This window comes from Emydura macquarii, unplaced genomic scaffold (assembly GCF_026122565.2).
Source record: "Emydura macquarii macquarii isolate MOO-44397 ecotype Brisbane River unplaced genomic scaffold, CSIRO-AGI_Emac_v2 contig_2897, whole genome shotgun sequence".
Taxonomy (NCBI): domain Eukaryota; kingdom Metazoa; phylum Chordata; order Testudines; family Chelidae; genus Emydura; species Emydura macquarii.
Window position 1 is genome coordinate 18,053,836 of NW_027133034.1, and position 13,434 is coordinate 18,067,269.

Genomic DNA, 13,434 nt, shown 5'->3' on the forward strand with positions numbered 1-13,434 from the left:
TGTTTTCTCTCCTTTTAAAGAGTCACAAACTAGAGAGGAGGGAAATGACTGCCAATGGGGTACAAGGGGAAGAGACAGAAAGCACCCTTTCTTTAGTTGCTCCCTGCCACCAGTGCCCTAGGCAGAAATTTTCCAACCAGGCAGAACCAATCAAAGGAAGGAGCCATAGTACAGAACACATCAGTATTTTTTGACCCTAAATAATATTGCCCCCAATGCTTTGTTGTTTCTGAATTGAAGCACATGATCATCTTATCTTAAGGCATCCCGTTTATGAAACTTCAGTCTTTCTATTGACTTTAATAGGATTTGCATTGCACTTGGACAATGGTGTAAATCTGTAACAACCATAGAAATTATTGAAATAAATGGAGTTTCTTCAGATTACTGGTATAAACTGGAGTAGAGTTTAGCCCTACAAATATAATCTAAATGTTCCAGAGATAATCTATGGAAATCTCTCAAACTGTTTTTTCTGTTCTCAGAGATGTGGATTGGCAATATTTTTGAGTTGTCTCTCTTGGTGCAGTAGTTATGCATTTTCAAATCATTGCAGAAGAAGGTGTTCACAAGATTATTGCAAAGTTGAGAAAGTTGTTTCCAGATTGTTAGGAATTTTATTCAAATAACAGACTTTCCCTCAATCTTGGCATCAGGGTCATAAAATGGAATGTCGCTTTAGTCTGCAACTTGAAACAACTGGGCAAGGCAGAAGTAATAATTCTTAAATAAAAAGTTGAATCACGCTTGAATTACAATATGGTAATAATTAGGTCTTCAAATAATTATATGATCAGAAAAAGTCTAATTTGCATGAAGATGATGTCTAATTTCCTTGCTGTGAATTCAGACAGGCATTTCTGTAGCTTGAATTGAAAGGTTGGGACTAAGAGTGGAAAGAACTTTGAAATATTTAGAGAACAAAGAATCAAGTTCTTATTATTATAGATCCAGTTATGCAAACACTTAAGCACTTTAAGTTTACTCAGAGTAATCTCATAGAACTCAGTGTATATAGTTGTAGGATCAGGCCATGAATTATTTCTAAGATTTTATTTAAAATTATTTTTATTAATAAATTATACTACTTAGCTTTCATATAGTTTGAGATTATTGCTGATGTTTAAAATGTTACCAGATATATCAAATCATGAAAATATTACAGATGAATATAAAGGCCTGGCATGAGTTCTTACAGGGCCTTAAAAGCAGTTTAGAAGAATCCTATGATGGTTGTTTTCTGAGTATAATGTGTGTTTTAATATGGATACTGTCTGCTAAATCACCACCTTCATTAAAGCTCAAATAGGTTCAGACTTCTAAAAAACAGAAGTAAATACACATCAGATTTCAGGATGGTTTGAAAGCAAAAGTGACAGTAAATGGCTTTCCTGTTCAAAACATATGAAATAGGTTTTCACTGGACAGTTATAGTGAGGAGGACTTCTAAAGAAGAGCAGTGCTAAAAAGTGTTTCAGCAGATAACCCTCTTACTACCTCTATGGATAGCTCTGAAGTACAGAATCTTATTATGCATTCATGTCTGTTTTCCAAGGAGATAATCCTCTTCAGAACTACCTTTAAATAGACCCCCTGAAAGTGTTCATTGTTCTTCTACAGTCAGTCAGTCTTCCATTTGAAGGAGGAAGGGGCTTCTTCCTGCTCTGTTCCCCATCCTTACTTGACATTTAGGGGAATACATTTTTCAATCCAGCTGACTTTAGTTTCAGAGGTGTCAGCCTGTAAGAGATGCTTTGGACCATTCAGGCCATTTAAGAATTCTTCCTTGGCTAAGTTGCAACCTGAGCCTAGTTAAGAAGGAGCCAATATAACTCCCATGAGCGTGATCATCTCATGGCAACCCAAAGGGTGAAGTCCACAGTGGATCTGAGGCTCTCTCTGCCATTACAAAATGGCAGGCTTGTCAAAACTAGCATTGCATATTTTGTTCCATAGGATATGGATCTTGTTCTCCATGGTTATGCAGCCTTCCTAATGCGGCAACGTGAAATTGGATAGTGACCATCAATAAAATAGACGATGCGAGAGCAAAAAAACTACACATGCAATTCAAAGTAAATTAAGAAGTACTGTATAGAGTAATACTTCTTTATGAAGCCATCTTTTAAACTATGTTTTTTATAGTTGATTTTCTTTAAGGAAATTGAAGATAGTTACAAGCTATATATTGAAATATATTTATTGAAATCCATATTGAAGTCAATGGAAGCCCATCAATGGGCTTTGGCTCAGACTCATGGTATACATATTCAAAATCTATTTTAAACCTTTTGTGTTTTAAAATAAATAGATTGATTATAGAACAATTAATGCTACAAAGATTTGAAGAGGCTAGCTAAATAGATATTACCAGCTGAAGAGATTCATGCACATTATTCAGAGTAATTGTGCCATCTTGTGAAATAATATTGCGTTTGCAGGCTGATGCTTTCTGGAGGCATTTCATTCTAATTCAGCTTGTCATCTCAGTTTATTTGGAATAAAAAGTTCTCTTACCTCAAGGTATATATCCAGTTTAATAGCAGAAAAGGCATTTTTAAGAAACTATATTTGCTTTATAAAGGTTAGTTACTGGAAATTTGTTAGACTCTTTTGAAAGCATTATCTTTTGTTTGTTGCTTTCTTGCAGGATATAGCTTGAGCAGGTTATGTGCAGACATTTTTAAAAAGCCCCTTAGGCATAGGCACTTTTTCCCAACAGTGTTCTATATTTGGCATAATATAAAACCTCAACTCGGAGGTTCCTTTCATGGGGAATCTAGAATACTGAAAAGATTCAACTACTCTGTAAAGAAAGGAGCATGGGGGTGGGGAAAACACACAAAGTATCTTTTTTTAGTCTGCTTAGAAAAATAAAGTGTCTTCTGATATTTATTGTTACTTACTGACTTAATAGCTTTTTGGGTTTCGGTATTTCAATTGGAGTGTTTTTAGACACATTATGTCTCTTTACATAAGTAAATATCAGTTTTTAAAAAAATTGTTCTCATTGAATTATAAAAAGACTGGCTAACTCAGGAGCATAGGGTTTTGAAGCATGAGCTCCTAATGAATATGGATGATCTTTGCAGTCCACCACCTCCATCCACAACAATTTTCAAGATGAAAAAATGTTAGATTTGGAGATTTTCAGTACTTATTTTATAACAAACAGGAATATGAGGTCACCGAATGAAATTAATAGGCAGCAGGTAGGTATCAAAACTATTAGGAAGTGCTTCTTCATACAATGTAGAGTCAACCTGTGGAACTTGTTGCCAGGGGATTTTGTGAAGGCCAAAAGTATAACTGGGTTCCAAAGAGAATTGGATAAGTTCATAGAAGATGGGTCCATCAATGGCTATTAGGCAAGATAGTCAGGGATGGAACCGCATGCTCTCGGTGTTCCATCCCCTCATCGGCTTAAGATCACTTGACAATTTCCCTGTTCTGTTCATTCCCCCTGAAGCAGCTGCCACTGGCCACTGTCAAAAGTCAGGCTATGGGACTAGATAGACCATTGGTCTGACCCAGTATGTCCATTCTTATGGTTGTGAAAAGAGGGGCTTGACCAGAATAATCCTTGTGTTCCAGTGAACTGCAGCTGCTGCAATGGTCCATTGGAGAATAATGCAGTTTATGGATCCAAGCATCACCAGACTTGCTGTAAAAGTTGCTTTTTGGGAGTGGACTCTTCTCATAACGAGAATTAAGTATCGCAAACAGCCCCCTTTGTGGTCCTTCCCAACCCCCGACCCCGTCAGTCCTTCCTGAGACTTTAGTTCAATATGCATAGCTTCATACAAAAACAACTGGGTATGCTCTTATAGAGCAAACAGCTACCATATTTAACAACAAATATACCATGATGGTTATCCTCTCTGGAAGTATTTATCTGTGGAAATGATAGAAAAATCAGAACTGGGAAGTCTGAAATCTTCATTTTGGCTGAAAAACAAGTCAGAAGTCAAAGGAAAACCTTACATGGAAATATTGTACGTATCTATAGATCTGATGTGCAGGAATCCTAGAAATCCATTTGCCACAGAAAAATGCAGAATTTGCATTTTTACAGAGAATCTTTAGTTTTTACATTGTGAAACAATGAAAACCTTCCATAAAATGTAGTTAAAGTACCAGTGTCACTTATTGAATGTGTGCAACCTTCCCCTTCTGGCTGATTTTTCATTGTGCTTTAAATTTACAGTGGAACCCTGTTTATCTGATCTAACTGGGACTGGGGCCAGTCAGATTGGAGAGTCAAAAATTAGGTTAATCAGGAGAATGGGCAAAGAGCTTTCTATCCTTTATTTTAAAATTGGGGCAGTGCCTGGGTGGTCAGCAACAGGTGGTTTGGTTAATATGACAAGCTGGGATTCTACTGAATATCAATAAAATAGTGTGTTCATGCTATATATTGTGGCTAGGGAAACTAAAGTTCAGCATTTTATTTTAATTGGGGAAAATATGGATTTTTATGTTTTGTTTTGTTTTTAAATCATGGAAAATTAGGATCCCTGCTAATGTAACTCAGATTTGGTGCACTCTAAGGGAAGGGGAGAGAGATAGGGATTTTTGGTAGGATGATGATATTAGTAAAACCTGGTTTTCACAAATGTACATTAAGAGTCCCAATGTAGAGTTTTTCAACTGATGCAAAGTTGCATAAAATGGAGCAATGGCAGGGAGGGAGCTGTGTAGAACTCATGACTATTAGTGATTAGAGAGAGAAACCTTGGGGATAACAGAATGGCTTGATATGTGAAGAAAGAAGGCCACATATAATGATCTACAGATCATTCCCCAAACTAATCCACTAAATCACACACACCAAGTAGCTTTCTCCCCATGTGATGGGAAGAAGGATGCATGAGGGGAAAACGGGGGCTCTGGGTTAGTGGAAGGCAGTGAGGATGTGATCTGGGGAGCATTGGCAGGGGAGAAAAAAAAACATGGAATTGGAAAGGAATAACATCCATCAGACAGAGCTTGCAAACCACACATGGATTCCTGTCACTGTGTAATCCTTACTGTAGCTTGTTTTAAAAACAAGTAAATTGTGGGGAAAAAACTTCATTAAACTGGAGTTTAGGCTGCAAGTATACACACACGAGTAACAATTTGGGGAATCTGTACAATTTACCAATTGTGAGAGAGATACATAGAGTTCATTATCTTCACCACACGGCAAACTCTATTTTGAAAATGGAGCCATTTGTGTTCTGTTGTCCTTTCACTTCCAAGCTGGACTGAAATCACAAGTGGATTGACAGAGGCTTGTTAAATCAGAATGGTAATTTATTTAAATACAAACATTGTAGGCGATGGCCTGGATTCCAGAAGTGGTTTATCAGGAGGAGGTCATCGGGCAATGTTGTCACCTGGTAAGGAGTCTGGGATCACCTGAGCAGACTTATCCGGGAGTCATTTGAAAGGGACTGGAAGATTATGAAAGGTGATGAGCTCATCTGTTTGGGGTCTTTGGCCATTTTCACCAGCTCAAGTCAAAGGAAGCAGCTGCAGGAGTCAGAGAGGGAACCTTGCCGCCTGACCTCAGATGGCTCCCCCAAGGGAAGGGTGAGCTAGAGTGAGAGGATTTGTTGTTGTTTTCTAGACTATTGTACTTTGCATATTTTTCATGCTTAAATAGAGAGCACTGGCGCTAGAATCCTGGGCAAAGGAACCTATATGTATTGTACCTACAAGTTGCTCTTTGAAAAGTTACCTGTGGACCCAGAGTACACACACAGCTGAAGTTCTAGGAGAGGGTGTGTTTGAGCTAAGGGTCAAGAGCTACGGTAGAGAGAGTCAGCAGTGGTAACAGACTAGCCAGTTAGAATGAGAGGTCTCAGCTCTCAGGAGGGGGTGGTTGATAAAGGATTTTCCCTTTGAGAGTGTGCCTAGAGTCCCCAAGATGTGGGCAGTGCCTGGACTCTGTTTACACTCCCAGAGGCCTAAATCACACTGGATCCAACAATGGGATTCTCTCACAGGAGTATGGCCAGAATCCATAAGAGGATGTTTGACTGTATGTATAACAATATATTTGTTACTAGGAAAAGATCCTAGTAAGAACACTGTAGTTTTAGAGAATAAAAGGTATAAAAAGCCTAAGTTTACCTTTAACTTTCCTCACCCACCCTCCCCCACATCTTTTGCACAAAATTAAAATATACAGTAAATCACATCCTGTGGTAGTGCCTAGAGAAACACCAAAACCCAGGGGAGAAAACTATCACCTGACAATGCATGTCTTCATTACATCACTATGTGAAAACTAAGAAGTGACGGAGCTGAGTTACCTTACTCTTGCCGATAGCCCAATTGTACAGTACTGTAGCCTTTAGAAGTAAAAGCACCTCTTTATATTGCTATAGCAAATTACTCATACCTTCTATGCTTAATTTTGTAAAGAATAATTTTTCCTTTGACTCTCCAGGCTAATATTTATGTTGTCTGAGAAAACTACTAAGTTCTCTGACGTGTTTTTATGTCAATTTTTTAGGAAAATCCCTGCTCTAAAGAGATTACAAACTATTATGTTTGTACAGTGCCTTATACAATGGGGCCCCAACCTATTGTGGCCTTTGAATGCTATCACAGTGCAAGTGTTTATACACAATATAAAATAAGCAAGAGATATTTACAACCATAACAGGAGGTAATGAAGATTTTTGCTTGGACTTCAATACAACTATTGCAACAGTCCTTGTTTCTTCAGCTACATTGGGAGTGAGGCATGCATTTGATGCAATTCCTTAAATATTTTAAGTTGGGCAGTTTATTGGAGAACATTTTCTAGAGAACGGACATCACCAGCCTAAATTTAATGCACGAATCTGAACTTTTATTCAGCTCAGTCTGTTGTGTCTCAACTGTGATTTTCTAAGCATAGATGGGGAAAAGGGTTCCCTGTATATCACAGGCAACGTTAGACAGGAGATTATCATCATGTCTCTTTCTATGTATTGTATAAAATATATCTGGCGTTCATAGAATATTTGCCACTCTGCCTCATTTACTCAGCTTGTTTCTTAACCCTTGGAAAAGCGTGTCATCGCATGCTTCAGTACCCTCAGTGGCTTATATCTTATTTTCTGATTATATATTTCAAAGCAGTGCATTCACATCACTGCTTTGTATATAAATGCTGTGTGGCAGTTTGGCGTTAGAACTGGCTTCCCATTTTGTGGCCGCTAACAATACACACTCAGGGACAGCTTTGTCATGCTGCTGAAGAGATCTTTACCTTACCTACACTAGCATTGTAACTATTTTCAGCACCAGGGCAAGAGAACCCGTTGTTGACAAATGCCTAGATTAGTCGGTTAGCTTCCTACTGTAGGTAGACCTATAGGTGGAACAAAAGGCACAATAGCTATATATGACCTTGTCTACACTAGCACTTATGCCAGGAAAAGTTTTGTCACTCAGGGGTGTGAAAAAGACACCCCCTGAGCAACGTAAGTTTTTCCGGCATAAGTGCTTGTGTAGCCATGTTGTTGGTGGGAGAGCTCTCCTATCAACATAATAAAACCACCTAAACAAGCAACACTATGTTGGTGGGAGAGCATCTCCCACTGACACAGTGCTGTCCACACGACAGCTGGCAAAACTTGTTGCTTGGGGGCGGGGGGGTGTTTTTTCACACCCGAGTGGCAAAAGTTTTGCCAGCATAAGAGCTAGTGTAGACAAGGCCTATGAGAGGTGCAAATACTGTTCAGAAACCTGCATTTGGGAATGGAACCCAGCATTTATGCTTGCAAATCCAGTAATTCCACACACAGGACCAAATTCATTCCTGGGTCAATGAAGGGAATGAGGGAAGGTGGCTTGTATCTTCTGAGTCCTCCTTAAAAAGTTTGTGGGTGACATTAACAGAAGCACTGACAGTTATAGTTGTGCCCAGTCATTCACACCCCCGCCCTCCACGAACACACAGAGAAATGAGGCACAGCATGACAGCTCATGTTAATGAAGTTTGTCAGTTTTGACAAAAATGCATTGATTTTTAAGCCATTGTTATTACTCATAAAATGAGTCACAGTTCAGACATCACTGTAGAGAGCCTCTGTCAATATGTTTTAATTAGGAGTGATTTCAGAGAACTAGAAAAAGTGACAGCCAAAGTCTCTGAAGAGGGCACAATTTCATGTATGTTTCCCTGTAGTTTCAGATGATCCAAAGAGAAGTGTGTAATTAAGCTTTGAAGGAATGTGACTTTAATCTATTGAACACAGGAGGAATCATGCATATGCTTTAATGATGTGCTGCCAATATTTTGTCAAGGGGCTTCCCCGTAGCCTATGATAAGCCCCCATACATCAGAGGCAAGTATGCAGTAGAGATCAGAGGTTAGGGACAGGGGAATTTATTAAATTGTTCTGCTCTGTAAACAAAATTGCTTTCTTCAAATTATAGCCACCGAGGGAGGCTACACCAATTGGCTAATTTATATTAGAGGCACCTACTAGAAATGTTGTCCAAAAAAGTATGGGCCTTATTTTCATTTACACTAGATTCTTTGCCCCACTGACAGTGTAAAGAGGCTTTGGTGTAACTAAGAATCTGGCCCAGTGGGGAGAGGAGGGGGAAGAGGTAACATAAGAATAATGGGAATTACTGGGAGTGAAGAGCATGTACAGGCAGGGGAAATATTTTCAGGTAGGAATGTATGCATGTAATTTGGTGCAATCTGTTATATTCAGAGGGAAAAAAAGATTGTTCACACATTCTCATCTCCTAATCAGTGGTTGTGAATAGGCCTCAACTACTCTAACTGAATGGACTTTGCTTATATCTACCTTCCCCATTGTTGTTCCTTACCCTTGGATATGTGTACACACACACACACACACACACACACACACACCCCTCCTATCTGAGGAAGTGGGTTACAGCCCACGAAAGCTTATTCCTGCAGAAATTAAATGTGTTAGTCTTTAAAGGGCTACAGGACTCTCCTCGTTTTTATTGTTTTTTAGAATTACCTGAAAGCTCCAGAGCTGGAACAGGTACAAGGACAGAGCTCTCTGATTCCATCTATAGTAGGAAGGGAAATATCTAACTGCTGGCAATTTTCATGTATATCAATTAGAACTACAGGTGAGCAAAATTATACGTGTGATGCATTATTTCAAGTTTTTTATGAAGGATAGATTTTTGAAAAGTTACTGCATTCATGAGAGGACATACGAATTTTACAAGATTTACCCTAAACAAAGCTAGTCTCCTTATTTAGTGGGCTCTGTATTTGGGTTCCCTGCCCAGCCAACAAGGGTCTCTGTCTGAAAGACCAAAAAACTTTGTCCAGGGGGCTGCTTTGCTCCAGATTTCTCACCAAGAAATTGAGCCCTGCATAGAGTAGACTCTTAGGGACAAAGCTGGGCCAACAGAGCTGATTTTTGGGACCAGGCAGCATCTGAGATGGTGGAAGAGACCCTGCTGAGCTGGACCAGGCAGTAGACAACCTAACCTTATGAAGCCAGACCATATAGCCACAAGGTCTGAACTGCACCTGGTGTTTCAGGTTATGACAAGATGTGTGTAAACCTACAGCACAATTGTGTGCCATGCAGTAACTGGTCGAGTGGATCCTGCCACCATACCATGAAAGTTCCTGAGTGTGCTTTGATGTACTCCTGTGTGCTTCAAAAAGTTGGGTAATAAATAATTGCCATTGTGGGGTTGGCCATAGTCCTCCATACACTGTTGGGTTTTGCTCATTTTTATGTAAATACGGGTAATGTTTTACTCAAATAAGTAGCATTTCTGGATTCTTGAGGGTGGGGAAGAAACACCTGTAAAGATGAGTAGAGGTTATGTTTAAATTCCTAAAATCTGGGAGAGAAGAGGGTTGTAGATGAGGACTTGAGCCCTAGGTTTTATTTTAAGAAGGATCCCCAACCATATTACTGAGCCCCTCCCGGACACCTGGCAAAAGGGTTACATGCTTTTATGAATCCTAGAAAAATCACCTTTGGGAAGGAGAATTCAGCTGAATCTAGAGAGGTGGCAAACTCCAGAAAGGCAGATACATTGCTCAGCCTTTTTTCTGCATTGTGGCAAAAATTTTAACAAGCCTCCTGGCATCTTATCTGACAGGCAGGTGGAATAGGAAGGCTTTTGCATCTAAAATTGGAGAAAAAAGAGCAGCCAGTAGGAATGCAAACTGTTAAACTTCATTTGGACAAGCAAAATATTCTGACATATTGCAGTTAGGAAGGTTGAGTGAGAATTCTCATTGCATATATATGTAGCTACTGAGTGTATAAGTACCTAGAAGCACAATTCCAAATAGAAGGAGATATAACAACTTCTAGACCTTCATTTTTTTTAAGCTGAAAATAATTTCCTAGGCCATCACTAGTCAAAATAGAATTCAGATCTTAATATGTATAGATGTATAATGAATTCATTCATCATAATCCCATTGATCTGATTGGAGAATAAATTTATTCTCCAGCCCTCATCAACTTATTTAATGATTAGAAATAAAGCCAATTTTGCTTACTAAAAGTGGTTTATAATTCATAAATATATATATTTTAATATTTAGGAAGCTTTTTCCCACCTTAATATGGTCCACATCAACATGCACTATAACAAAGGAGGCAGAGAGTTTAAAAACAAAATCCTATTTCCAGGAAGCAGCCCACCCCTCATCACAAAACGTAAAAATGTTTGCAGATGTACAATTCGTACAGTCATTGGGTCATCTAGTGTTACCTAGCAGCTCTCTGTTCTTGGGGAACCAGGGCGCAAAACCCCAACTCTCTCTCTCTGGCTCACCTGAATTACCCCCCCACCAGCCCATGCTTGAACCAGAAACCAAAGGCTGCTTGAACCAAAAACCAAAGGCATTTCAAAGCTCAAACCTGTTCTGATGCTTGGATCCAAACTCTGCATCAGTTCCACTGTAACCTGTCTTCTCTTCCTGACTGATCGTGTTGGAGGCTCTGCCAGACTCAAAGCACTCCAGACCCTAAGATGATCAACCTGTTCCTGGAAACCTCTGAACTGCATGGAGTGGTGAGATCAACCCCACCCCCCTTCTTCCCCCAGCACACCTTTTCTCTCCCCCCTTCCCTCTTATTCCAGATATAACTTTCTACTTTTGTAATCAAACCTGGTATAGCTTTCTCCAATACCCCAACTGTAATTGTGTAGTATTGTAAACTTTTGATTGTTTTTCTCTCCTTGTATGGTATTACTATTAGTATCATATGTTCTATATACCTGTATGAAAGATGCAGTTATTTCATATGCTTCCAGAAAGACATATATAGTGTAAGAGTTAACCTCCAATGCAATTCTGGTTGCTAATTTTCCGATACAGTAACAGTGCTACTGTAGTAAATACCACTTTCACATTTGCCTCTAAACTCTATTTCTTAGGGACCTAGAACGCAATCATACAAAATCTCTCTCTGTTAACCACACATTATACAAGTTCAAGAACTTGTCCAAAAATAATTACTTAAGTTATGCAAACTTATTCTTCATAACTTTACTTAGAGTAGTTCTTACTTATTCATGCACTCTTATTGAGGCTTGCTTCAGCCAACAGAAGCAACGAACACTGCATCCAGCTAAGGACCCAATGACCAAGTTTGCTGCCCCACCTGGATAGTTTATATACCTCATCACTCAGAGAACCTGCTGCTAATTAGTTCATTAGCTTTCTTTACAAGGAGCACTTGCTAATTGACCCATGCTGGTTAGCAAAAAGCAAGGGTCACTATATCTGATGCTTTATCCCCATCCCAACCCAAATGTATGTGGAATCCCTTCACAATTTATTTCAGATACAGCCACAAAGGTGGAGAAACAGATTTCTAGTCAGACAAAAGATGTTTATTCACCTATCTCTCTATTGAAATGTAAATTAAGTATGGTCTTACTTATAACTGGTCCCCCTTCTGGTCTAAGATGAATGCAGATGAAGGATTGTAGGAAGTTCAGAAAGTTCAGAAACTAACAGTTCTAAAGATTCAGTGAGGGAAGAGAACCTTAATATGAGATATACTTCAGAGATTTGCTGGACTATATTTGGGGAATAAAGATAACACCCTGTTATTCCTGTTCCTAAGCAGTAAATGGGTAGCATGTCTACATTCATGAAAACAGGATCACAGTCAGCCTGGATTGACAATGCTGCAAAAGGCTTTGGTGAGATAAACTTCTTTAGACAGAAGGTTGACCTAATAGTTAAATTTAATCTGTAAACATATATTATGATTTTGTTTTTTTATGTTACCCTTTTGTTTCCATTATCCTTACTTACTCTCCCTTGAATCTGATAAGAAATCCATCCTTGTTTGCATTATAAATGTACCTGTGCTATGAGCAAGGATCTGCTCCTGAATTGAAGCATACATGTTGGTGTGTACACTGTTCCCTGAGGGACAGCAGTCCTGCTATTTCTGTGAGTGTTCAGTGGATAAGGGGCTATACATGACAAGAGAGGCTTCAGAGGGATGTGAGGACTGAGGTACACCTAGGCTTGGTCTACACTTACCTCCACGATTGGTCAGCAGTTAACAGGAGTTACGCAAAGTACTGCTGTGCTTCGCTTTTGTGCGCTGTCTTCACTGCACTGTGCTGACGGGAACCGTGTTCCCGTTGATGCAGCGCTACGCCACGGGGATGGATTAACTGCCTTGACTTCTGGATCAACTGAGCGGGTCTTCACTGACCACTCAGTCGATCCAGATAAGTCGATCTGACAGCAGTGACTTTGCTACCATCAGTGTAGACATAGCCCTCTACTTAACCTATAAGGCAAAGTTTCCTCTGAGCTATGCCAGCTTAGTGCTTCAGTAGCTCACAGGCAGGTGGTGTCAAGGAGATAACACTTAGGTCTCTCCCACTGGAGGTAAGGGGTAAAAAGGTGATTCCAGTTCTGGGTACCCCAAGAACTACCACACATGGGCACAATGCTTTATCTGAATGCAAAGACTTGCATAGTTGGTTGAGGCAGATCTGACTCTTGTTCAGAAGTATAAAAATCTTTTTGGAATTTAGTTGGGCTGGGTTTTTTTCATTTTGAGGCTAGTAAAATGGAATTTAGCTTGCTACTGTGTCTGACTACCATGTATGTTTATTTCACACAACTCTGTAACAAAGACATTTGTCTTTTATTAAAAGATCAAATCATGGCCAGTTCAAGAGGTGAAGTAACTTGTGTATTTTAACACATACATTTATAAATGTATGGAGAGAGATTTTAACTGCTGCATTGTTCCATGTTGGTCTGACACTTAATGGAGCCTGGGTGATACCAGTGAAGCATGAAACTTAGGGCAGGTTCACTGAAATTTACCTTCTTGGCAAACTGAATTTGGATCAGTTTCTACTTACTACTACTAATAAATAATCTTAAAAAAAAAGTCTTATAGTTTTGAATGGAAACCATTGACACTTACGTTGACT